Source organism: Euleptes europaea, chromosome 1 (assembly GCF_029931775.1).
Source record: "Euleptes europaea isolate rEulEur1 chromosome 1, rEulEur1.hap1, whole genome shotgun sequence".
NCBI lineage: Eukaryota > Metazoa > Chordata > Lepidosauria > Squamata > Sphaerodactylidae > Euleptes > Euleptes europaea.
Genome location: NC_079312.1, coordinates 166,546,958 through 166,571,951, shown reverse-complemented (window position 1 = coordinate 166,571,951; position 24,994 = coordinate 166,546,958). Strand labels below are relative to the sequence as shown.

At 45.8% G+C, this 24,994-nt stretch overlaps 1 protein-coding gene and 1 non-coding gene across 3 annotated transcripts in view; both read left to right on the top strand.

The window, feature by feature from the left end:
• The window catches only part of RARG (retinoic acid receptor gamma), a 105,628-nt gene that overhangs the window by 47,645 nt on the left and 32,989 nt on the right, over window positions 1-24,994 (top strand). The window lies entirely within an intron of this gene.
• Window positions 2,388-2,469, top strand: TRNAS-GCU (transfer RNA serine (anticodon GCU)). The gene has a single exon. It is a non-coding gene; the product is annotated as a tRNA-Ser (tRNA).

The window sequence follows — 24,994 nt, the reverse complement described above, 5'->3', positions numbered from 1 at the left end:
AACCCCCTGCACAATGCAGGAAATTCCCAACTACCTCCCCCCCACACCCCCAGTGACCCCTACTCCATGCCCAGAAGATGGCCAGGATGCCCTCCCTCTCATCATCTGCTTAAGGTCATAGAATCAGCATTGCTGACAGATGGCCATCTAGGCTCTGCTTTTAAACCTGCAGGGAAGGAGAGCTTACCACCTCCCGAGGAAGCCTGTTCCACTGAGGAACCGCTCTAACTGTTAAAAAATTCTTCCTAATGTCTAGACGGAAACTCTTCTGATTTAATTTCAACCCGTTGGTTCTGGTCCGACCTTCTGGGGCAACAGCAAACAACTCGGCACCATCCTCAATATGACATTCCTTCAAGTAGTTGAAGATGGTTATCATATCAGCTCTCAGGCTTCTCCTCTTCAGGCTAAACAGCTCCTTCAACCTTTCCTCATAGGACTTGGTCTCAAGACCCCTCACCACCAGCCCCCCATGCCCTCCTTCCTTCCCGCCCATCTGCCTGCCTCCTGCCCGTTTGTGTGTCCTTCCCTGATCTGCTCAGAAGCACCATCGCTGCCCATACGGCTGCCCGCAGCTCTTTCCCCAGTGGCACCGGGCGACGTGAGCAGCAGGGGGCACGGGTGGTGGAACGCTAGCAAGTGAGTGGGCAGGGGGTGTTGGCAGCAGTGGGCCCTGCCAGCAGCCTTGAGCCCCTTCAGACGCCCCACTTCAGGGTATGCCGATGCCACCCCTGCTCTGAAAAGGCAGGAAGTTGACGGAAATAGCGGTTATACAACATTTCTGCAGTATTTTTTATTGTGCCTATAGCAACGGAGAGGCATGATTTGGCTGCGGGTATAACCATCCACCGATCGCAACCACGTTACATAACCACAGTTATGTTGGGGCTGCTTTGGAAGACTTGTTGAGAAGCTTCAGCGGTGTCGGACACAATAGCAAGGTTGCTTGCTTGATAGAGTGAGTCATCAGTATTGATTCTTGCCCGTTCCAAAACAGATTCGCTGCCTGTCTTGTTTACTTCCAAGAGCTGGCCATTATCTGTAAAGCCCTACGCGGTCTGGGGGCAGGGTATTTAAAAGGCAGCCTTCTCCCGCATGAATCTGCCCATCAGTTAACATCAGCTTCAGAGACTCTGCCCTCCTTTCAAGTGGATGGGCCATTTCTGTTTCGGCCCCTCAACTCAATTTTCATGCCCATGGAGATTCATCTGGTACCTAGACCATTTTCATTTTCCCTGGCCTTCTTGTTGATTTCATATGTTTTTCTGATTATGCTTTATTGTTCTGTCCTGCTTCATTTATTAATTATATATTTCATTTATGCCGTACCATTTTTCCCAGTGGAGACCCGTAGTGCTTTCCATCATTCTGTTCTTCGTCGTAATCCTCCCAAAAACCCTGTAAGGTTGGTTAGACTGAAGGTGTACGACAGGCCCAAGGTCACACCCAGCAAGCTTCCGTGGCAGCATGGGGATTTGAACCTGGGTCTCCCGGGTCCTGGTCTGACACTTTAATCACTGCGCCACACTGTGGCATCTCTCGGCCCTTTGAAAGAGGATGGTTTTGCTAATGCTACAGGTTTTGATTGCTGTTTGGTTTTTATGGCATGGTGATTGTTTCCATGGTTATAAACATCTTGAATGAATGAATGAATAATTCTGAGAGATGAGGGTATACTCTGAGAGAGCAATCGGCCCAAGGCCTCTCAATGAGCTTTGTGGTTGAGTTTTGATCTTGGGGCATCCACAGGGTTTCCAACCTCCAGGTGCTCGCTGGAGATCTCCTGCTGTTACAACTGATCTCCATCCGATAGAGAAAATGGCCACTTTGTTAATTGGACTCTAAGGCATTGAAGTCCCTTCCCAAACCCCGCCCTCCTCAGGCTCCACCCCAAAAACCTCCCGCCGATGGCAAAGAGGGACCTGGCAACCCTACTCATCCAAACGTACTAATTGGAGCCACGTCCTGTGGGAAGGCGAAACAAGTTCACCCAATATACCTGATTTTATATTATACGCATAAAACATAAACTGGGCCCAATTATTATTGAGTTAAACCAGCGATGGTGCTAGCAGTGTATGTCTGTGACACGAATCATTACTAAGAGAGCACAGGCAAGGGTTTGTATACTCCATGGCTTATAAATATATTTATATGCTCCATGGTTACACATTTCCACTGCACAAGCTCAGAAGTTACTATTTGGTACAGAATGCGGCCTCCGGGGAACCTCGACTGTAATTAAAATGTACGCACACAAAAACAAGCTTGCATTCTGTTTCCAGTGTGCACACCTGGATTGTGTGGTACGTTGCCTCCTGCTGTAGATGAGCTGAACATGCGAGTGTTCTGAATGAAGCTATACCTGTGCGTGAGCGTGCTCAAAAGACGAGGTGGATGAGTGGGTAAGGCGATGGACTGCTAATCCATTGTGCCCTGCATGCATGGGTTCGAATCCCACCTTCGTCGAAAGGTTTAGGGGAGTGGACTTGTTCATGGAGGCGAGGGCTATTCATGGCTACTAGCAAAAATGGATACTAGTCATGATGCATACCTGTTCTCTCCAGGATCAGAGGAGCATGCCTATTATATTAGGTGCTGTGGAAGACAGGCAGGATAATGCTCTTGCAGTCGCCTGGTTTATGGGCTTCCTAGAGGCACCTGTTTGGCCACTGTGTGAACAGACTGCTGGACTTGATGGGTCTTGGACTGATCCAGCAGGGTTTTTCTTAGGTTCTTAACACAGCGTTCAGTTGCGGAACTCCCTGCCCCAGGATGTAGTGATGGCTGCCAACTTGGAAGGCTTTAAGAGGGGAGTGGACATGTTCATGGAGGAGGGGGCTATTCATGGCTACTAGTCATGATGCATACCTATTCTCTCCAGGACCACAGGAGCATGCCTATGATATGAGTTGCTGTGGAACACAGGCAGGACAATGCTGCGGCAGTCGTCTTGTTTGGGGGCTTCCTAGAGGCACCTGGTTGGCCCCTGTGTGAACAGATTGCTGGACTTGATGGGCCTTGGTCTGATCCAGCATGGCTTTTCTTATGTCCTTATGTTCTTAAGCTTGCATTCCATTTCCAGTGTGTACACTGAATTGTGTTGTATGTTGTGTCCTGCTGTACATGCTCCAAACACGTGAGTGTTCTAAATAAAGCCTTACCTGTGTGTGAGCATGCTGTTTGCCTAATGTGATGTCCAGGCAAGGTGTGAAAAAATGATCTGTGCGCATTAGGGTCACTTTTCTCTCTGTTGTGTGCATTGTGTGTGCATGTTAGCAATTGTTAGTAGGCAAAGGGTAGGCAGGTGAATATGTATAGTTTAGTGTGGTGTGTGTGTGTTTGGTATGTGTGTATTTCCATGTGCGGGACATGGTCTCCACTGGCAGGAATGCCGTTACTGAGACAAATGGCTTATATAGCATCCCAGCTGCAAAGATTTTACGGCTGGTTATAAATGACTTGTTTGAAGCTCCGGCAAGGCGAGGGGCAGGAATTTCCTCAATCTCAGCAATTTAGCCCTTTAAAGCCGTCCAACAGCCCCAGCTCCTCCTCGGGTTCGGGTGAAGCAATGTCGGAGGAAGGGAAGGAATGGGGTTGGCCTGGGGTTGGCAAGCGCAGATAGCGTGGGGCTTGCGCGGCAGTACAAAAGGAAAGGGGACAGCTTCCCCAGCTGGGGGGTGAGGGGTGCTTCTGCATTTGCTAATGACATCTGTAGTAGTAGTAGTCATTGTTGTCGTCGTTTGTCTCTCATTAACAAAGTCATAAACATATGCATATAACACATAGATGCCTAAAATCTATAAAATACATGAAGCGTATAAAGCTTATAATAAAGTTATACATGTTCAACAAAACCTCTTAGGCCAAATGCCAGTGTCATTTACCGGGATAGTTTTAAAACCATTACTTGGGTTAAATATTTGGCAACCTGATGGATTGTCTTGATATCCACCTCTAAATCTGATAGGAGAAAGGGAACGATCCAGGGTTCAGAGGGAAGATTGTACTTGGTTAAGATAGGTGTGATCCACATCGTTCTCTCCTTGTTCCAATTTTTGCAAGATAAAAGTAAGTGCCCTAAAGTTTCTATTTCGCTGGTTCCACAATCACACAGGTGGTGGCGAAGCCGATTCTGGAACATTATAAATGCTAATCAAACCACAAACTCCTTTTCTTCGTCAAACTGGATTCAGTATTTTGCTTCACTTTATGCAGACTCCTCTTTAGACAATCATCCCACAAACTTCCATAGCACCCAATTTGGAACCATGGCCCATAGTAACGCCTGATGAGATTGTCCCCTTACTAAAACAACTAAAACCCAATAAATCCCCAGGTCCAGATATGATCTCCTCAGAACTCTTACTCGTCGATGACATCTGTAAGAGGCTGCTGAGGATTCTGTGGTGCCCCCCTCTCACACCACCATTTAAATTTATTTTGCTTCCTTGCTGGCAGCTTAGAGGCTACCAGTCTATGCGCTGGAGAGATGCATCGACAGATAAGAACGCAGAACTGCTCAGGCCGACACGGGGCCTTGCAAACTTGGCGTGCTGCTTTGGAGCCAATTTGTACCGAGGCCCCTGCTTTGGCGCGGGCCACGCTTACTTTGGCTGGGGTGGGAGGAACAAGGATTTCACCTACACCCAGCAAAAGCCGCTCTTAAGAACTGCGTCCACCAGGGCAATCCGTTGAAGGGTGTGTATATGGGTTTGTAAGAAAGCCGGAACAACCACCCAAAAAAAAAAAGGGGGGGGGAGAATCAAATTAAACTCAACCAAAATGCTGAATCCAAACCAAAGAGGTTGAGCTACAAAATGCTAAAATTACAAATATATACATTTTAATATGGTGCACAGTGAAGTTAAAAACATAAGGCCTATAACATAGGCAAGTCACAGTCAATAAATACATGAAAACACATACACATTTGATATAAAATCTTACAATGACCAAAGTAGGGCCCAATAAGGACCGAATGCATTTCGGCCTAAAAAAGGCCTTCCTCAGTGGTCAGACATAGAACTGTAATCTAGTACACATCCTAATAATATCATAGTGTTATAATGCACGGTAGAAAAATACATAAGAGCCCTTCTAGTATAATAAAGTTTCTTGTAAAGTTATTTATTCCTTGTATACTAGAACATGGCTCCTATGTCCTACCTTCTGTTTCATGCCAGGCTTCTAAGGATGTGTATACATCAAACAGTGTATTGTATGAAAAACCCCTTTTCCTTTTCTTTTTTTTTTAAATCCCACCCAGTGTGCTGGTGAGAAAGAAAGCATGAGCTGGTGCTCAATGGGGGACCAGATTTGGATGGGGGTGGGTAGTTCTTTCTAACCAATGTTGGCGTTTATGCCTTGCTGCCCATCTTCGTTGTGACGTTGGTTTTAAGGTGGCAGCTCCGGTCTTTTCTTTTTAATCTTCAGCCGTACACATGACCGAAGGAATAAACTGTAGTTGTTTTAGTTCATGTTTAATTTGTGGCCGGCACCGTTCCTGTGATGGAGGGGTATGCTGTAATCTACACTCATAACAACCTATTACTTGATAATCTAAAACACATGATTTTTAAAAAATCAGATTTAAAGATACAATTAAAATTCCAGAGCTTTAAAAGCTTAACGCTGGCCACTGTAAGCCAGCCCTGGCCCAGAAGAACTTTTATAGTTTCTTAAACAAAAACGAAAAGAAAATGAACCTTCTAGTGGTATTTGGAACAACTAGGCCCCGGTGGAAAAGCTGTTTGGCTGTTTATACAAAAAAATTGGGCTTTTGAAGGATCAAGACAAAATCAAGGGTAGAAGGACTCCAGTGCCTTTTTGGGATCTGGCCCCAGGGCTGTTTATATTGTCACCTGCATTGACAATTTTCTTTGTCAATTTCTGTCAATTCTGTCAAATTGTCAATTTGACAATTTCTCTTTCTTTCTTTCTTTCTTTCTTTCTTTCTTTCTTTCTTTCTTTCTTTCTTTCTTTCTTTCTTTCTTTCTTTCTTTCTTCCTTCCTTCCTTCCTTCCTTCCTTCCTTCCTTCCTTCCTTCCTTCCTTCCTTCCTTCTTTCTTTCTTTCTTTCTTTCTTTCTTTCTTTCTTTCTTTCTTTCTTTCTTTCTTTCTTTCTTTCTTTCTTTCTTTCTTTCTTTCTTTCTTTCTTTCTTTCTTTCTCCGGAAATAGGCAAAGTCTACATATAAAAGAAAACCCAACATTTTACATTTATTTACTTCATTTATACCCCACTTTTCTCCTCAGTGGCAGCTCAGAGCTGATTACATCATTCTCCTCCGTTTTATCCTCACGACAACCCTGTGTGGCAGGTTAGGCTGACTGGCCCAAGGTCACCTAGCAAGCTTCCGTGGCAGAGGGGTGTTTTGAACCTGGGTCTCCCAGATACTAGTCCGACACTCGAACCACTATATGCCAATTACCTGCTAGCTCACAAAGCTCAGTCCCAGCTTGAAGCAAAGCTTTTCATAAGAGGAAAAAGACCGGGGGCTTCTTTTGCCTTGAGATCTGTAGGATCAGGGACCTGCATGCTCCCTAGGATCTGGATTGTCTGGTTCTGTTTCTCCCGTACACATCGCCCTTTGGGTATCTATTGGTACCTGAGCCCGCTGTGGACGTCAGCTGGTTTGTGTACACACACGGAGACAACAAAGTCCTTCCGTTCCTTCTCTTCCCTTGCATGGTGGCTCCAGCCAGTTATTTGGGTGTGTACAGAAGCTATTTAGAGAGGATTAAGTTAGAGCTAAAATGCAGTGCTCTCCAGGAAATGACAGGCCTGATAACAGCTTGGCTTGACGAGAGCCTCGAAGGAACCTGATGTTTCGTTTGCCAGCGGTTTCTGATGGTTAGATAAACAGGGTCTCTTTCGCTCCCCTCCCCATCCAGCTGGGGCCGGTGGCACAGGGGCAGGCGTTTGATGGCACAGGGGCAGGCGTTTGATTGACAAGAGTCGTGGATGAAGCATCCTGGAAAGAAACAGATGAGCCGTGGTGAATTTCTGGGATGATCTGATATGGCTCGGGGCGGGGTTTCTGTCTAGAGGACAGGACGAGAATTAGGAGAAGCTGGCCACGTGATGGGGGCAAACCACGATGCGGAGAGGTGAGCTGCGAACTGGGTCTCCCGATTCCTTTTTCCTTTGCTGGAATTGGAGGATTCAGTGACATGATTCCTGAAAAGTGGCAGGGCAGTTGCTGGGTGGAGGGGAGTCCGCACTCCTCCCAGATCAGTTATTTTATTGGCCCGGATTTCAGAGAAAGCTATGTGCTCCTCCCTCCTTTGTTGGCGCTGGAGCAATCTTCTGGGGCTTTTGTGTGTGTGTGTGTGTGTGTGTGTTTGAGCACTGCCCTTTTTGCTTCTCTCTCTCTCTTACATGGCCCCGAGAAAGCATACTGTTGGCTCAAGATATCTTTACGATCTCTCTCTCTCTTTCTCTTTCTTTCTCTCTCTTTTTTTTAAAAAAGTTTGTTTTGGCCAAGTCTGGGGTGGCAGCAGATCATTCTCAGTCTTAGAGGCGCAACTTGCATTTCATTTTTCAGACATCTCAAACGAGAATTTGCAGTCTAAAGTGGTGGTGGGTTTTTTTTGTGGGGGGGTGACTTAGTGAAGCTGGAGGACAAAGTTGGGAGATTGGTTAGAGTTGTGGAGGCAGAAAATGTGCCAGAAATGCCCCACAGCTGCCTCCCTATGCATACATCCGTTGTTCTCCGTGCAATCTTGGGACGGGTGACTGCGCTATAAAATGCCAGCCCGGATGAGATTTGATTAATGATTAGGTGGGATCACATCTGGAGGATTCCACCTGGAAGCCAGGATTATTATTTGCTCATGATTCACAGCAACCGGCAACCATCTGTAGAGCATCCAAGATCCCAAATGCCTCTTTGGGGCTTCTTCTCCATACGGGTTTAATGGAATGGTACCCTCCAAACGGCAGCCGGATTTGAGCAACACGTAAGATGCCTACATCTAAAAGCAGGGACACCAAGACGACTTCTGGCATAGTGCAGACAATCTATTAATGGAATATAGTCTTAAGTATTTGCGCTTAGGATTTGGGGAGCTTTGATGGACAGCAGCTAGGGGAACATGGAGCACTATAATAAGAGTAGTGAGAGCATTTCATCTTGACATCCAGAAGGATCTTCCAAACCCTTCCTTCTTTAGAGCCTTATCAGACACACTGTTCTTCTTTATTTACTTCATTAATACCCTATTAATACTTCATTAATTTCTTTTCTGTAGGGACAAAAAGTGGCTTACAATGTTTTCCCCTTCTCCTTTTCATCCTCCCAACAACTGGGTTCAATTCCCCCACTCCTCCACATGAAGCCTGCTGGGTGAACTTGGGCCAGTCACAGTTCTCTCAGAACTCTCTCAGTCCGCGCAGAGGCGGGCAGTGGCAAACCACCCCCGAACGTCTCTGGCCTTGAAAACCCTGTGGGGGGTCGCCATAAGTCAGCTGTGACGTGACAGCAAAATCACACACACACACAACGATCCTGTGAGGTGGGTTAGGCCAAGAGTGTGATTGCCCCCACCTAACAAGCTTCTGTGGCTGAGAATGGGATTTGAACTTGGGTCTCCCAGATCTTAGTCCAGCAGTCTAACTGTTACGCCATGCGGGCTCTCAGACTCTGTTTAAAGTTTGGTATCTCACCTGTAAGGCCTAGAGGTTTGCTCTCTTTTAAACGATAGCTCAGTGCTGATGGTTATCTTGCTGGAAGACCACTTCCACCATTTATGGTGCATGACTGACACCCATGTGCAGTGAGCCTCCGTTTCCTGTCTAAGGTGTCTTCGCATCACTGTGATTTTAGTCTCATCGTTCCTGAAAAGTGTGCCTTCCAGATGGCCCAGATTCAGCTTTCTGATAGTGGGAGAGGCATTATCTAGCACAGGACCTGCCTGGTAACATTCCCAACCTCTGACACCCCCCCCCCCCCATGCTTGGTGCACTATTAGTGCTAATTGTATTTTCCACAGGCAGATTTGCATCATTGTGTGTGTGTTAAGTGCTGTCAAGTAAACTGGTTTGATTCTTCCTTAAGTGGTAGAGAAAGTCGGCATATAAAAACCAAGTCTTCTTCTTCTTCTTCCGACTCATGGTGACCCTATGAATCAACGTCCTCCAAAACATCCTTTCCTTAACAGCCTTGCTCAGGTCTTGCAAATTGAGGGCCATGGCTTCCTTGATTGAGTCAATCCATCTCTTGTTGGGTCTTCCTCTTTTCCTGCTGCCCTCAACTTTTCCTAGCATGATTGTCTTTTCCAGTGACTCTGGTCTTCTCATAATGGGACAAAAGTACGACAGCCTCAGTTTAGTCATTTTAGTTTCTGTGGTCCATTCATGCTTGATTTGATCTATAACCCATTGATTTGAATCATTAGACACACAGAACACATTGTCGAAGGTACATGTGCACATGAGCCAGAGTGGTGTAGTGGTTAGAGTGCTGGACCAGTATCTGGGAGACCCAGGTTCGAATCCCCTCTATGCCACATGGGGTCCAATTTTCCCTTGACTTTTGTGGTTGCACCTCCCTCTATGATCAGCTGCCCCGAGTCATATTAATAAAGTGTGAGTAGCATGGCTCATGTGGTTCTTTTGCATGTCCACGTTGCGCTTCTGTTGTATGAGATCTGTGGGCTGTGGGCTGCTTCATGATGCAGTTTTTTTTTTCGCCAGTGCAATTGAGAGCTGGCCAAGGGAAGTATGTTAATGAAGTTGTATGTAAAACCCAGCCTATACTTCATTTACCCCCTGCCTGTCTTACCAATGAAGTAAATGAATAATAAATAACATGGATTGCTGTACCCTGGTGGACCGACTGATATCAGAACTAAAAATAATAGGAATGCAGAAATAACATGAAATAGCCAGACAGCCAAGAAATCCTGATTGCTGGAATGCTATCCATGAATGATTTCCGGATGGAAATGTTAGCTGGAGCACCAAGCACAATACTAAATGATTGTTTGCCTCATGATATGAATATATTTCTCCCAGATTTGTATGGAGAAAACTGCCTCTCTCTAGAGTCTCTTCCTCTGCATACAGTGGCCACCAACGAGCAGAAATAAGCATCACCCTCCCCAACACACACACACACACACACACACACACAAACACACTGGCATAAAAATGCAAAGTTAGGCTGTGTAGCATTGGCTAGGGTGGGGCAAAGGGGAGGCGAAAAGGGATAATAGCCTTATGCCATGAATCCCTTCAGGACTGACTCAGTTGCAGTCTCTGCCCAGCCAGTGCTATTTTGGGTGAAAGCTTTTAATTTCTCTCTGTCAAGGAATGAATGAAAATGTTGAGTAGAAAAACAGCTTTGTTTCTTTCTTTCTTTCTTTCTTTCTTTCTTTCTTTCTTTCTTTCTTTCTTTCTTTCTTTCTTTCTTTCTTTCTTTTTCTTTCTTTCTTTCTTTCTTTCTTTCTTTCTTTCTTTCTTTCTTTCTTTCTTTCTTTCGATGTAAAACTTTCTAAACCCTCAATGCAAATAATGTCCAATCCAATCAACCTTTATTGGCATATTCTGATAATGTCTTTTGATCCGAGACATGTCGGTTTTAAAAGTATACTAAGTTCTCACGGAGGAGAGTTAGGAAGATTTGAATCTCTCTCAGGACAGCTAAAAGGAACCTCCATATTCAGAGGCAGTATACCTCTTGATTACTAGAGGCATATGAAGAACAGGAGATGGCTGTTGCCACCATGCCCTGCCAGAATCAGGTAGCCTAATCCAGAAGTTCCCAAACTGTGCTCCATAGAGCACTTGGTGCTCCACGAAACATCTAGTGCTCCATGAAGAGATTGGAAAGAAAAATATTCCTGTCGTTTGGTTTAGTATATAGGTGTTAGGTGAAAATTAGTGCTTTGTGATGAATTTCTCACCTGTAAAGTGCTCCATGACTCAAAAAGTTTGGGGAACTCTGGTCTAATCCATGGGTGTCAAACATATGGCCCGCAGGCCAGATCCGGCACCTTAAGGGGTCTTATCCGGTTGCGAGCTAACCCAGGCTGCCACCCCCCCCACTCCCGATCTGGGCAGGTGAGCCCACTGTGGTCTTGCCAGCTGAGGCAGCTACCCCCCCCATCCCAAGGTGTCAATGATCAAAGACTGTTAAATAAAAGAAAATACTGTATGAGTGTTATTGCTTTAAGCATGTTTGTATTTTAAGTAAAAAATAAAGTAAAAAAAATAATATCATTAATTGCCCATGTCTTCTATAAAGTTTGTATCTCTGGCACCTGGCATTAAATTTTATGGTATACGTGGCCCAGCCTGACCAAGTGACATTTATGTCATATCTGGCCCTCGTAACAAATGAGTTCGACACCCCTCGATCAGGGCTCTTCCTGGACTCTTGAACCTGCAATTGACTCAAAACATGTTAGATTCATTATAGGTGGTCAGCCGGTTGTACAGCACAATGGCTGCAGGATTGATCTCTTGTGTGTGCTGCTCCGAATGTCAAGCGACACACTGAATCCTGCATATGGCAGTGGGTTGCGTACCCACTGTGGTGGTTATATCTTGGGTTTTCGGATGGTTTCCAAGCATCGCCATATCCCCGAGGGTCCGTGGATCAGTCCCAAATTGCGTTGCTTCCGGAAATGTGGATGCTGTTGGCCTTCCTAAGTTATAAAACTTGCTCAATGTTCTCGGGCCTGCGGGTATTCACAGGGGCACACTAAAAGGGTGGCTGGGCTGAACTGTCTTTTAGCGAAGCGGCCGCTGAGCAACCCTATTTTCCTTGCGCTTGATTGCTTGCAGTTGGCCAGCAATGATCAGCTGATGCTTCCTCCACGGACATTAATGGCCACTGAGGGATGTTTTCTTCAGTGGCCCGTAACAGTAAGGTGGCTACTTCCAGCAGAGCACACTAGCTAAATCAGAGACCAGAGTTCCTCGGGGTGTGTGTGTGTGTGTATAGCAGACAGGCAGCAAATCTCCTTAACACATAAAACCAAGTAATCCCCTCTGCCGGCATTCACACACCGCCAGATTATCCCCGTTGATGGGGCGGTGAGCGGCCGCCATGTTTTGGAATTTTTAAAGTTCAAAGCCAGGGACAAGATGGCCTCAGTTTTTGCACTGGGAAATTCCTAGCTGTGAGAGAACCGTGGTGTTTATATTACAGAGTCCTCCACATAACAGTTAATCCGGCCCCGACTATCCCTCTGATTCAGGGCAGATGTTCCAAGTTGCATTATCATGCCCTCTCCACATTCCAGTATAGGAGCACACATCTATTTCACAACCAAAATATTATAACCCCTGCATTTTCCATTTTCGAGCCCCGAGTAAAACACACTTGGTTAACACATCCCCTTTCCAACATGTGTAACAGAACAAACAAGCAAAAAATCATGGGCACAACATGGTGTAATACAGCGAACGTTGACATGTAAACTTGAAAATGTTATCTGGGAATCAATCTGGAGTTCTCCATTTGTGAAACGGGAATTTCTACAATGCAGTCCCCTGCAGAATTACTCTATTCTGAACCAGTTGATTTCAACCGGCCGCAGTAACTCGACATGCAGTCGCAACTCAAAGGGTTACAAAGTTGAATGGAAATTTTAAGGGCCGGTCTAGAATTTTGGATTGTACCACTGCAGACGTAACGTGAGTTCATATTTCTGAACTGCCACACACTTATTAAAAATCAACAACTCTGTCTGTAGTCAACCAGAGCATCGCAGAGAAGACTACACTAATTTCTCTCTCTCACACGTTTAGGGTGCACAAAATGGTCAATTGTTTCTTGTTTTACACCGAGAAGCTTGAAGTAGTTCAGAATAAGAACATCTCATGCCGCTCTAGGTGGCGGTGGGGGGGGGGGGGCTTCATGCGTTCAGCCGGCTGTCGCAATGTTCGAAATGGTAAATGACTTCACTGTCCTCCTTAGGATTTCCTGCCTTTGTGTACTCCCCAGAGAACCGGGGCTGGACGCATCCATCCATCCCCTGGGGGCTGACAGCCATATTTTATGCGCTCGTCCTTCCAGTCTTGGCGAAGGTGCCGTGGCCTCCTGCCCTTCGGGAATGTGTTTGGGTTTGTTCTCTCCATCACCTGCATCAGATCGCTGTCAGCGCGGGGGGATTTACGGCCGGGCCAGCGCTTCCCCTCTGTACACAGAGGCGGCAGAGCCTGTCCTGCTGTGGAATTTATTTCCTGCCCTCTGCTCCCCACCTGTTGCAGGACACCCTCTTTATCTCCGTTAACGATGCTTCGAAAGCCTGGCCACTTGGCTTCCGGCAACCGTTCGAGCGGGCTTGGGTGGCCCTGGCTTTGAGGGTTGTGTCTCCCCCCCCCCCCCGTCCGCAGACCCCGGCTTTGACTTCATGCTGTGTGGCTCTAGGCAGGCGAGCCGGGAGCTGTCAAACGCAATCAGGTTGTCCGGGAAAACGAGTCTGTTCTCTGGCTCAGAAAGAGCAGCGATCGGCGTCGGGGCTGTGGGGAAAAGGGCGTTGCTCGTTCCCCAGCAGGAATCGCACGAGCAAGGGCAGGCCGCCCACTCTAAAAAGTGTGGTTTCCCCATCAAAATGTTGCATAGGTATATAGCAGGTCAATGTAGTTTTAACAAACCAATATTTCGTTGTGTAAACTAGAAAAGATTCTGAAGTGTAAGGATGTGTCACTGGCAACCAAGATCAGGTAAATTCATGCCATCGTATTCCCTATAACTATGTATGGGTGCGAGAGCTGGACTATGAAGAAAGCTGATAGGAAGAAAGTAGATTCCTTTGAAATGTGGTGTTGGAGGAGAGTGTTACGGATTCCGCGGACTGCCCAAAAAACAAAGCAGTGGGTTTTAGATCAAATCGAGCCTGAATTGACCCTAGAAGTTAAAATGACTAAACTGAGGCTGTCGTATTTTGGTCACATCATGAGATGACAAGAGTCACTGGAAAAGACATTCATGCTAGGAAAAGTTGAAGGCAGCAGGAAAAGAGGAAGACATAACAAGAGATGGATGGACTCTATAAAGGAAGCCACGGCCCTCAATTTGCAAGATCTGAGCAAGGCTGTTAAGGATAGAACACTTTGGAGGACATTGATTCATAGGGTCACCATGAGTCGGAAACGACTTGATGGCACTTAACACACACACACAAGCATTTAATAGTTTTATATCAGTTCAGGCTAGAAGGATTAGAAACCCATTCCAGTTATTCACAAACAGTAACTTGACCTAGAGTTGTATTGATAGGCAGAATTGTTATGTCATGTGGTTTGTATGTTTTTTGTTGTATGTTGTTGTATGTTTTATATGTTGGGGGGGAATTAATAATAATAAAAAAGTTGCACAGGGAAGCTGTCATGGATGCCTGCCTTTGTAATATGTCTATGGTCAAATGCTAAAATGAGACGTGTGTTGCTGATCTATTCATCTATCCCTTGATTTACTTCATTTTTACCCCATCTTTTTTCCCCATGGAGACCCAAAGCATCTTACATCATTCTCCTCCATTTTATCCTCACAATGGCCCTGTGAGGCATGCACATGAACACACATGGAGCTGCCTTGTACTGAATCAGACCCTCAGTCCATCAAGCTCAGCATTGTCTACTCAGACTGTCAGTGGCTCTCCAGGGTCTCAGGCAGAGGTCTTTCCCATCACCTGCTGTCCAGTCCCCTTAACTGGAGATGTCGGGGGTTGAACCTGGGACCTTCTGCATGCCAAGCAGAGGCTCTGCCACTGAGCTACAGCCCCTCCCCTGAGTTAGGTTAGGCTGAGAGTGGGTGACTTGTCCAAGGTCACCCAGCGAGCTTCCGGGGGGGAGTTGAATCTGGGTTTCCCAGATGCAAGTCCAACTCTCTATCAATGTATCATGCAGTTTGGAACACAGAGATCTAGGTATTCCTGGGAGTGGATTCTTGATGTATTTCATATACTATATTATACTCTCCCCCCACCCCCAACAGAGGTGGATGCCTGTGTGGCAAATGGGAATGTTATACAGTTCTCAGACTGGCCCTGTGCACATTCCAAAGGACATAGCATTGCCCTATTACACTTCTGTAGGAAACTCAGAACATCCAACTGTAGCTTCTAGTGGTTTTCTTCAGATCCATATTTACATTGCTTTATCGAGGCTGTAGGATTAGATGCACCCTGACTAGTCTGTGGGCCAATTTTCTGACTGCTGTCATATCCATGATTTCAGAAAGCAACTAGGGAATCATATCATAGAGTTGGAAGGGGCCATACAGGCCATCTAGTCCAACCCCCTGCTCAATGCAGGATCAGCCTAGAGCAGTGGTTCCCAAAGTGGGCAGTACCACCCCCTAGGGGGCGGTGGGATTACCTAGGGGGGCAGTAAGAGGCAAGGGGGCAGCAGGGGGGCTAGAGGTGGGCCCCTTCAACTGTGTTGTTCACTAATTTACAATAGAGCATTCTATGGCACCACGCTGGCAAGTTTGGTGGAAAGTGTCAGAATTTTTTCCAGACTTTGAAGAGCTGGTACCACTGGATCAAGTTCATCAGTTTGGTTGAATACATTTCAACTAAAAAGTTTTAATTCGATTTTGAATAGATGTGCAATTAATTGTAACTGTTTTGAAATTTTATTGTTGTTATCTTCTTTAGCGAGTCATGCAAACCCCTATTTTGAATAATGCTTTTTATAGGATAGGGTAGGAGGCGCTGGGGGTTGAGTTTGTGGAAACAAGGGGGCGGTGGCCCGAAAAGTTTGGGAACCACTGGCCTAGAGCATCCCTGACAAGTGCATGTCTAGCCTCTGCTTAAAGACTGCCAGTGAGTGGGAGCTCACCACCTCCCGAGGTAGCTGATTCCACTGTTGAACAATTGTGATGTCAGGAATAGTGCCACGATTTTGGATTTGGGTTACTGATGATCTGTGGAGTTGCTTATGTTTGGGACAAAGGCTTCAGCAGGGTATTGTGTGGCTGATTCTTTGTCAGAGTGCATCCAGAAGTCCAGGTGTGTCTCCACCCAGCTGTTTTTCTTGGGGACAGTTAATGGGTGGCATAGTTCATCCTGGGTGGTGCCCTGTGTTAGAACTCCACTTAAGGGTTTTGTAATTAGTAATTAAGAGACACTGATTTCCCCACAATGTTCCTTGGGATGTCTGGAATGAACATCTGAAGGGCTGCTATTCTTTGCGAGAGTGCTGATTGCAATGGAAAGGTGGGCCTAGCTAGGAAAAGGTCTACTCAAGGGTAAGCAGTACAGTCTGCTTTTCAAGCAGTGGATGAGGACCCTTACCTGTGAGTATTTCGTGAGCTGCCTTTTTGAACGTGTGGGGCTTGTGAATCCAAAGGATGCCATGAGAATGTTTTGGGACAAAGAGGAAGGAATAGTTTATCTGTTATCCCACGACTATGTAAGAGATTTACTGCTGTTGATCATTTGCAGGATTGCATTTGAAAATCGGGGTGGGGGGTTGCTTTTAACACCCTGCCTTGGCACTGTTACACCTGCGGAAATTAAGAGGAGCAAACTTCCCAGTCTCCTTTCTAAGGTTGCCAACTGCCTGGAGAAAACATGTTCTGCCCCATTTAGCAGAGGCTTAATGGGACACTGTTTAGGAGGCAATATTATTGACCTCCATGCCATGAATTGGTTTGACTGATAATTTCCAGGCCAAGAACTGCACAGCCATGAGAAGCAGGCTTTATCTGTTCCCATTTCCCTATTGATGTGTTTCTCTCCCCCCTTTCTCCATACACACATATTTCTTTTACCAGTTGAAGAAAAGTATTTCTTCACACAATACATAGTTAAATTGTGGAACTCCCTGCCCCAGGATGTGATGATGGCTGCCAACTTGGAAGGCTTGAAGAGGGAGTGGACTTGTTCATGGAGGAGAGGGCTAGTCATGGCTACTAGTAAAAATGACGCATACCTGTTTTCTCCAGGATCAGATGAGCATGCCTATTACATTAGGTGCTGTGGAAGACAGGCAGGATAATGATGCTGCAGTCGTCTTATTGTGGGCTTCCTGGTTGGGCCACGGTGTGAACAGACTGCTGGACTTGATGGGCCTTGGTCTGATCCAGCAGATCTTTTTCTGCTGTTCTACACATTTTTCTTTTCTTTTCTTTTCTTATGTTCTACACATTAAGGCTCTGTTAAAGGGACAGGACATTTCTCTCCAGGCCTGTTAGCAATCCTCTTCCCTCTTTCCCATCCCAGGCCAAGAACCACACTGCCACGAGAAGCAGGCTTGGTCTCTTCCCGTTCCCCTATTTATGCGCTTCTCTTTCCTTCTCTCCATACACACATATTTCTTTTACCAGTTGAAGAAAAACGATACCATGCAGGATGTACAATCGTAATGTTCTAGCTGGAAAAGAGAGGGGGAGGCAGAAAAGAATCCAAGTCCTTGGCCTGGGTTAACTCGGTTACTGCAGAACGTATGGATGTCACGCTGACGTTATTCTTCCTGATCTGAACAGCCGTACGTCGCAGGGAGGCGTATTTGATTTTCATTGGGCCATAGAGTCTGCAAGCCAAACACACCAAGGTGAAGACTGTGAAAAACGATCTATCCTCAGGTGTCGTAATGCAGCTTTTATCTGTTAAACACATTTTCTCGCTTAGGCGCAGTCCAACAGGTACCCCCATCAGCCCCTTCTGAGCGATGGGATTGGTTTTTATTTATTTTACTTGGCCGTTTCGACCCCGCTTTGCTCCCCGCGGGGGACCTAAAACAGCTGACCTCATCCTTCTCCCATTTTATCCACCAGGATTTTTAGCACTCTGCTTACCTTTTGTGTGAAGTCGTTGGGGCTTTTATTATCACGTCCTGGTGGATTCCCAGCTGTTCTGGGGAACCCTGGGATTTAGGGGGAATCTTCTTCGAGCAATTCTTCTGTGAGCAGCTCAGAAATCACTGCGGTGTAGTGGTTAGGAAATTGGACTAGAACTGGGGAGGCCGGCGTTCAGATCCTCACTCAGCGGTGGAGCTCACCGGGTAACCACAAAGCAGTTGAAGACTCTCAGCCTCGCCTACCTCAAAGGGTTCTTGTAAGGATAAAAGATGGGAAAGGAGAACTTTGTATGCCCTCCTTAGCTCCTTGCAGGGAAGGTGGTGCTCAAACGAAAAGAGACGGTGGCAAACCAACTCCCCTTGTCTATGAGGCATTACAGGTCTGGCAAGCCCCCTCTACACGAACTGACTGTGCCCCTTCAAGGGTGCCCCAGAATCTTATTGCAATGAACAGTCTCCTTGGGAGATGATCAGGGGGTCCCTCAGCAGACTACTCAACATGGAAAAGGGTAAAAGAAGAAGAAGAGTTGGTTTTTATATGCCGATTTTCTCTACCTTTTAAGGAGAATCCAAAGAGCTTAAAATCGCCTTCCTCTCCCCACAACAGACACCCTGTGAGGTGGGTGGGGCTGAGAGAACTCTAAGAGAGCTGTGACTAGCCCAGGGTCACCCAGTAGGCTCCATGAGGAGTGGGGAAACCAACCCAGTTCACCAGATGAGAGTCCACCGCTCCTAACCACTACACCACACAAAAAACATGGAAAGGGTTCTTTGAAGGTAGAACCCACCACACTAAACTCCGAAGCTTTATTTAATTTTACAAATTTGTTGCCAGAGTTGTTTTGTTGTCGTCGTCCCCCCGCCGAGGGGGCAGCATCGAAAGAGGGTTAATAAAAGGACCTGTCTGTTCTGCCTGTGAGATTTCAGGTGTGCTGCTGACATCAAATAATATCCATTAATAATGGTATTGGTTGCCTTTTAAAAACCTATCGTCCAGATATTTTTAATTGCCAGGTTTGGGGCAACGTGTCCCAAAAGTTGTTGGGCCGAAAATCATTCTGCTGGTGCCTTTTTAAAACAAAGACCTTTTTAGATGTTCTAAAACATTCACAAGAGTTTAAGGTTGCTCCCATGCGACATGGATTTTCTGATGTCAGCTCATTGCCCCTGCAAGTACCAAGGCCCGGCTGAGCCTCGAAGGCTGGGGAAATCCACCCACGTGCCAAGATATGTGATACCTAGGCTTGAACCCTAAAGACATTTCCCTAGGAATAAGCCCCATTGAATAACATGGGGCTTGTTTCTGAGTACACCTGCTTAGGATTGCTCCCATAGAAGAAGAGTTGGTTTTTATATGCCGACTCTTTACCACTTAAGAATGAAACCGGCTTACAATCACCTTCCCCTCCCCACAACAGGCACCCTGTGAGGTAGGTAGGGCTAAGAGAGCTCTAAGAGAGCTGTGACTAGCCCAAGGTCACCCAGCTGGCTTTGTGTGTAGGAATAGGGAAGCCAACCTGGTTCACCAGATTAGCCTCCGCCACTCATATGGAGGAGCGGAGTATCAAACCCTGTTCTCCAAATCAGAGTCCACCGCTTCAAACCACCACTGTTAACCACGACACCATGCTGGCTCTCAGCATTTGAATTTTTTATTCAGCCTTATATCAGGTTGGCACCTCGAAAAATTATACTTGCTCCTAAACAGAATGAAACCCAAACTGATAACTGGGTTGCCTGGGGATTTGAATTATGTTTCTCAAGCACTGTGTGACCATGTCACATTTCAGATCAATTGATTAATTAATAATTCTTTAACCAAACAGGTAAAAATTAAAATGTAAAATATATACAAAAATGAATTGCATGCAACATTTTGCAACTAGCATGAAAACCATAATACAGTAAAGCAACAAAACTTTCTGAAACCAAGCTGTAAGGACCAAAACCTCGAGAGCGGAATCCTTTGCTGTTCGTTGAATTTGTTTTTGTAAATCTTGTTCTCCTGTTATGTGTTCCTGTTGCAAATTTAGCTGGGAGATAACGTATTTGTCTGAATTGCATAGATAGGGTCGCCAACCTCCAGGTACCAGCTAGAGATCTTCTGCTATTACGACTGATCTCCAGGTGACAGAGATCAGTTCCCCTGAAGAAAACGCCGCTTTGGCAATTGGACTCTATGGCATTGAAGCCCCTCACCAAACCCCACCCACCCCAGGCTCCGCCCCAAAAATCTCCAGGTATTTCCCAGCCGGAGCTGGCAACCCTATGCATAGAGGGGATTTCAACTTAAATGGATTGTCTTGATTTTTAAGGATGACTGCGCAAAGCAAATGAATATTTCTTATCATTGTATGTGTCACTGGCCACCAAGATTAAGTTAATTCATGCCATTGTATTCCCTATTACTATGTATGGGTGTGAAAACTGGACAATGAAGAAAGCTGACAGAAAGAAAGTACTCCTTTGAAATATGGTGTTGGAGGAGAGTGTTACGGATACCCTGGACTGCCAAAAAAAAAAACAAATCAGTGGGTTATAGATCAAATCAAGCCTGAACTAACCCTAGAAGCTAAAATGACTAAACTGAGGCTATCGTATTTTGGTCACATTATGAGAAGACAAGAGTCACTAGAAAAGACAATCATGGTAGGAAAGGTTGAAGGCAGCAGTAAAAGAGGAAGACCCAACAAGAGATGGATTGACTCAATAAAGGAAGCCACAGCCCTCAGTTTGCAACATCTGAGCAAGGCTGTTAAGGATAGGACGTTTTGGAGGACGTTGATTCATAGGGTCGCCATGAGTCGGAAACAACTTGACGGCACTTAACACAAACACATCATTGTATGGAGTTTTGCTTTGAAAGCAAAACAGAAACTAACTGCATGGCTGGAGTTCTGATGCATCTGATGTACACCCAAGAGTCATGAGACTTCCCCAAACCTGCCCTTTTCGGCTCCACTCCCAAAATCTCCGGGTATTTCCCAGCCTGGAGCTGGCAACCCGACTTTGAATGCAGACATGGGTTCGATTTAGGGTTGCCAGCTTTTTGTCCATCCCGTGCTCTTGCGCCTTTGATAGCATGTTGTTCAGCAAAGTTTCATGTTTATCCCTATGCCATGGAAAAGCGAAGAAACGAAGACCGTTAACAAAGTCAGCGACCCTAGTTCACGCAGCCATTGTCTGGGGCCAAAACCACAAGAATGGTGTACAATCAGGCTTGTTTCTTCCTCCTTTTCAGCCACTTCATCATCATGTTTATATCCTGGATTGCTTCCATGGGACTCATAGGACCTTCTAGCTGATAGTTCATCCTGGCACTGATCAGATTCAGCCCTGAACCTTCATTCCCTGGGACTCTGTAACCCAAGTTGCTATTTCTGCACCTTTTTGGCAGCCAAATAGTCCTAGGAAATGCTTGTAATACTTAGGGTTGCCAACCGCCTGGTAATAGCTGAAAAATGCTACTGATAGCACATTATAACAAATCTGTATTCACAATAACAAGTTGCATTCAGCCAATTGAAATGCCAGATAGTGGCAATATACAAGTACAGTTACAATTCACGCCGAGGTTGAAGTCTTCAATGAGCAGAAAAGTAAACTGGGATACGATCGTTTCAATTCTTTGAATTCTTCCTCAGTCCCGTTTCTGTACAATATGTGAAAAGTGATACATCATAACATCAATAATCTACAATTCTTATCAATGTTAACGAATAAATAAAATGGTTTCTTATCATTTATGTTGGTTATTTTTCAGAACAAGCTGATATAGCTTCAATCTTTCTTCATACCATTCTTAATCCTTTTGCAGGATACAAATGGCAACCACATATGTCTTTTCACATCAGTGATTCCAGTGATAGGATATCCAATTCATATAGTTGCTCAGACAAGTTTACAATATGACGTTCCCGCACAGGATACAAGCTTTAATGAATAAACTCCACAGCAAGGCAGCTTAAGTCTCAGCCAGTGTGACACAACAGCAGGTTCTTAAAGAGACAGCAAGTTCTTAAAAGGGACATGGTTCTTATATGAAGCATGACAAATCATTTTCCAGATTTCAGCCATTAGGCTCTAGGGAATTAAATAAATGAATAAAATATGCTTCTTTCTGTCGAAGCAGTCTCTCAGTGTCCCTTCTGTCAAAATGCTTACCCCGAAGCCTCCACACAACAAAAAACCTCAGGTCGTTCTCATTATGGCGAAGTCTAGTGAAATGTCCACAACTATTGCCAGTAAAGTCCCTCCTGGGTGTCCCTATATCAGCTTGTATTGAAAAATAACCAACATAGATGATTGTAAGTAAGAAACCATTTTATTTATTTGTTAACATTGATAAGAATTGTAGATTATTGATGTTATGATGTATCACTTTTCACATATTGTACAGAAACGGGACTGAGGAAGAATTCAAAGAATTGAAACGATCGTATCCCAGATTACTTTTCTGCTCATTGAAGACTTCAACCTCGGCGTGAATTGTAACTGTACTTGTATATTGCCACTATCTGGCATTTCAATTGGCTGAATGCAACTTGTTATTGTGAATACAGATTTGTTATAATGTGCTATCAGTAGCATTTTTTAAGCTATTTTCTGTACTTTCTTTCTAACCTTGGGTATAGGTACAGAGGTGTTTATTTGGATTGCTTAACCGCCGGGTAATAGCAGAAGATAGCCTGCTATTGCAACTGATCTCCAACCGATAGAGATCAGTTCACTTGGAGAAAATGGCTTTGTTGGCAATTGGACTCTATGGCATTGAAGTCCCTCCCTCCCCAAACCCCGCCCTCCTCAGGCTCCGCCCCCCAAAATCTCCCGCCGATGGTGAAGAGGGACCTGGCAACCCTAGTAATACTCCTGTGCAACCTGGTGAAAGATGCCTGTCTTAGCTACTTGGATACAAGAAAGGAAAAGAGATCCAGTATGTGTAGTCACGGGACTCCGGGAGGTTGTGGTTTGCAAAGCCTACAGATTATCATGAGCTTTGTGATTTGTGAGGGCCCGCCACCATGTGCTGGTGTGTGCTGATCTTGCATTCTTTCTGTCTCTTATCCATCTCTTTTGATGCTCACTGGGGCTTTTCACAGGACTCTTCCTTCTGTGTTTATGGGTTGCTTTCAGGTAAATAAAGGGCTTCCATTGAGATCCAATCACCTGGCGGGGGCCCCCTTTTGTCTGCCTCTATCTCCTGGCCCTGGGGAGGCAGTCATGCACCATTGGAGCCAAGGGAGTGGCCTCCAAGCCCCTATTGTCTTATCTGAAAGAGAGGGTAAACGCCAGAGGGTTAAAATTCATGAGCTTCTAATTGTCCTTTCTTGTCTGATGCTGATGCCGACTCTGTAGGGAGGTGGAGATTTGCAGGGGGCGGGAAGAATCTGGGAGCAGAATTGCCAAGCGGGAGTTTAGCAGAGGGAAAGAGAGAGGCTGAAAGATTTCCCCCCTTCCTCCTGGAAGGGTTTTTTTTTGTTTTTTTTTTGGAGGCAAGACCAGAAGGAGAAGAGAAATTACCACGACTGACGGAAGAGTAGGCAATACTATCTCTGTAGGACTTCTTTCTTTTTTTTTTTTTACAGGGGTTGTCTTTATTGCATTGACCCAATGATCTTGTGAGGCAGGCCGCCACAGTTTCCATATTCTAAATGGTGATGCGAAGACGAATCAGGATTGCTTGAGTCTGGATCCAAAGTGGGGGCTTCCACAAATTCACCTGGAACGAGAAGTGGGATCAGACATGGGTCTAGAGGGGGATATTGACTGTGACAACCAGGATACAGAACCCAATTTTGCAATAAATGAAGAAGAGTTGGTTTTTACACCCTGATTTTCTCTACCCTTAAGGAGTCTCAAACCAGTTTACAATCCCCTGCCTCTCCTCACAACAGATACCTGTGAGGTAGGCTGGGCTGAGAGAATTCAAAGAGAGCTGTGACTAGCCCAAGGTCACCAAGCAGGCTTCATGTGGAGGAGTGGGGAAACCAACCCAGTTCACCAGATTAGAGTCCCCCGCTCAAGTAGAGGAATGGGGAAACCAACCCGGTTCTCCAGATTAGCATCCGCTGCTCATGTACAGGAGTGGGAAAACCAACCCGGTTCTTCAGATTAGTGTCCTCTGCTCATGTGTGGGAGTGGGGAAACCAACCCGGTTCTCCAGATTAGTGTCCTCTGCTCATGTGTGGGAGTGGGGAAACCAACCCGGTTCTCCAGATTAGATTCCACCGCTCTTAACCACTACACCACTCGGAGGGAGCGCTGTAGGGTCTCCCACTAGTCCCAGCCCTAATCACCCCTGGCTCCGTAGAACATTGCTTACAGTCAGCCTCATCAGAGTCAAAGTAGTGCCCATGTAGAGGCTTGGGTCTGTCTCCGTAGCTAACATTCCCTGGACATTTTGCAGTTTTGCCAGAATAAAAATCCAGTTTCAACCGCATCTCAAGCAAGGGTAATGTTTTTGCAAGAGTCACTTTGCACACGCTCTTTCAGCCACAATTTGTGTGGGATAGGGTTACCAATCTCCAGATGAGGCCTGATGTTCTCCCAGAATCACAACTCCAGATTACAGAGATCGGCTCCCCTGGAGAAAATGGCAGCTTCAGTGGGCAGACAGTATGGTTTCACATCTCCTTTCTCCCCCAAAGCTCTGTCCTCCCCCAAATCTCGAATTTCCCAAGCCCCAGTTGGCAACCCTAGGGGATGCCCAAAAGGAGGCAAGAATATTTACAGATGCACACACGCATCTAACACATTCAGCCTTCCATGATAACACCCCAAACAGGTGCCGTTATCCCACATCAGTTAATCCCATAGTCTTTCCCCAGTACCCTTTGGCAGCAACCCTACCCCTCATTTGGGGGCAGTCCTGGTTGACTGCTGCCCTGCCGCCATTTTGTTTCTTCAAATCGTCTTGGAAACTGTGACGGTCTGGTGACAGGATGGTATCCCTGCGGTCAAGTACGGCTAATTCCAAGTGAGGAGGAGGAACCTGAGGAACAGAGAAAGAGTTGGAAGAACGTTTCAGAGCCCCTGAAAAGCCCCCTTCTCCGCTTGAAAAGAGTTGCCGTCCAATGTTACGCTCGGCCCTGATTTCAACAGTCTGAGAATAAATTTTAAACCCTCGGTCGGGGACAGCCTTTTTTTGCTTGCATAATGCTTCTTTTCAGACCAGCCTGCCTCTTGGCAAAGCTTCAGCTCTTTCCCCAGTCTATTCTCCAGGGTTTCTCGCTT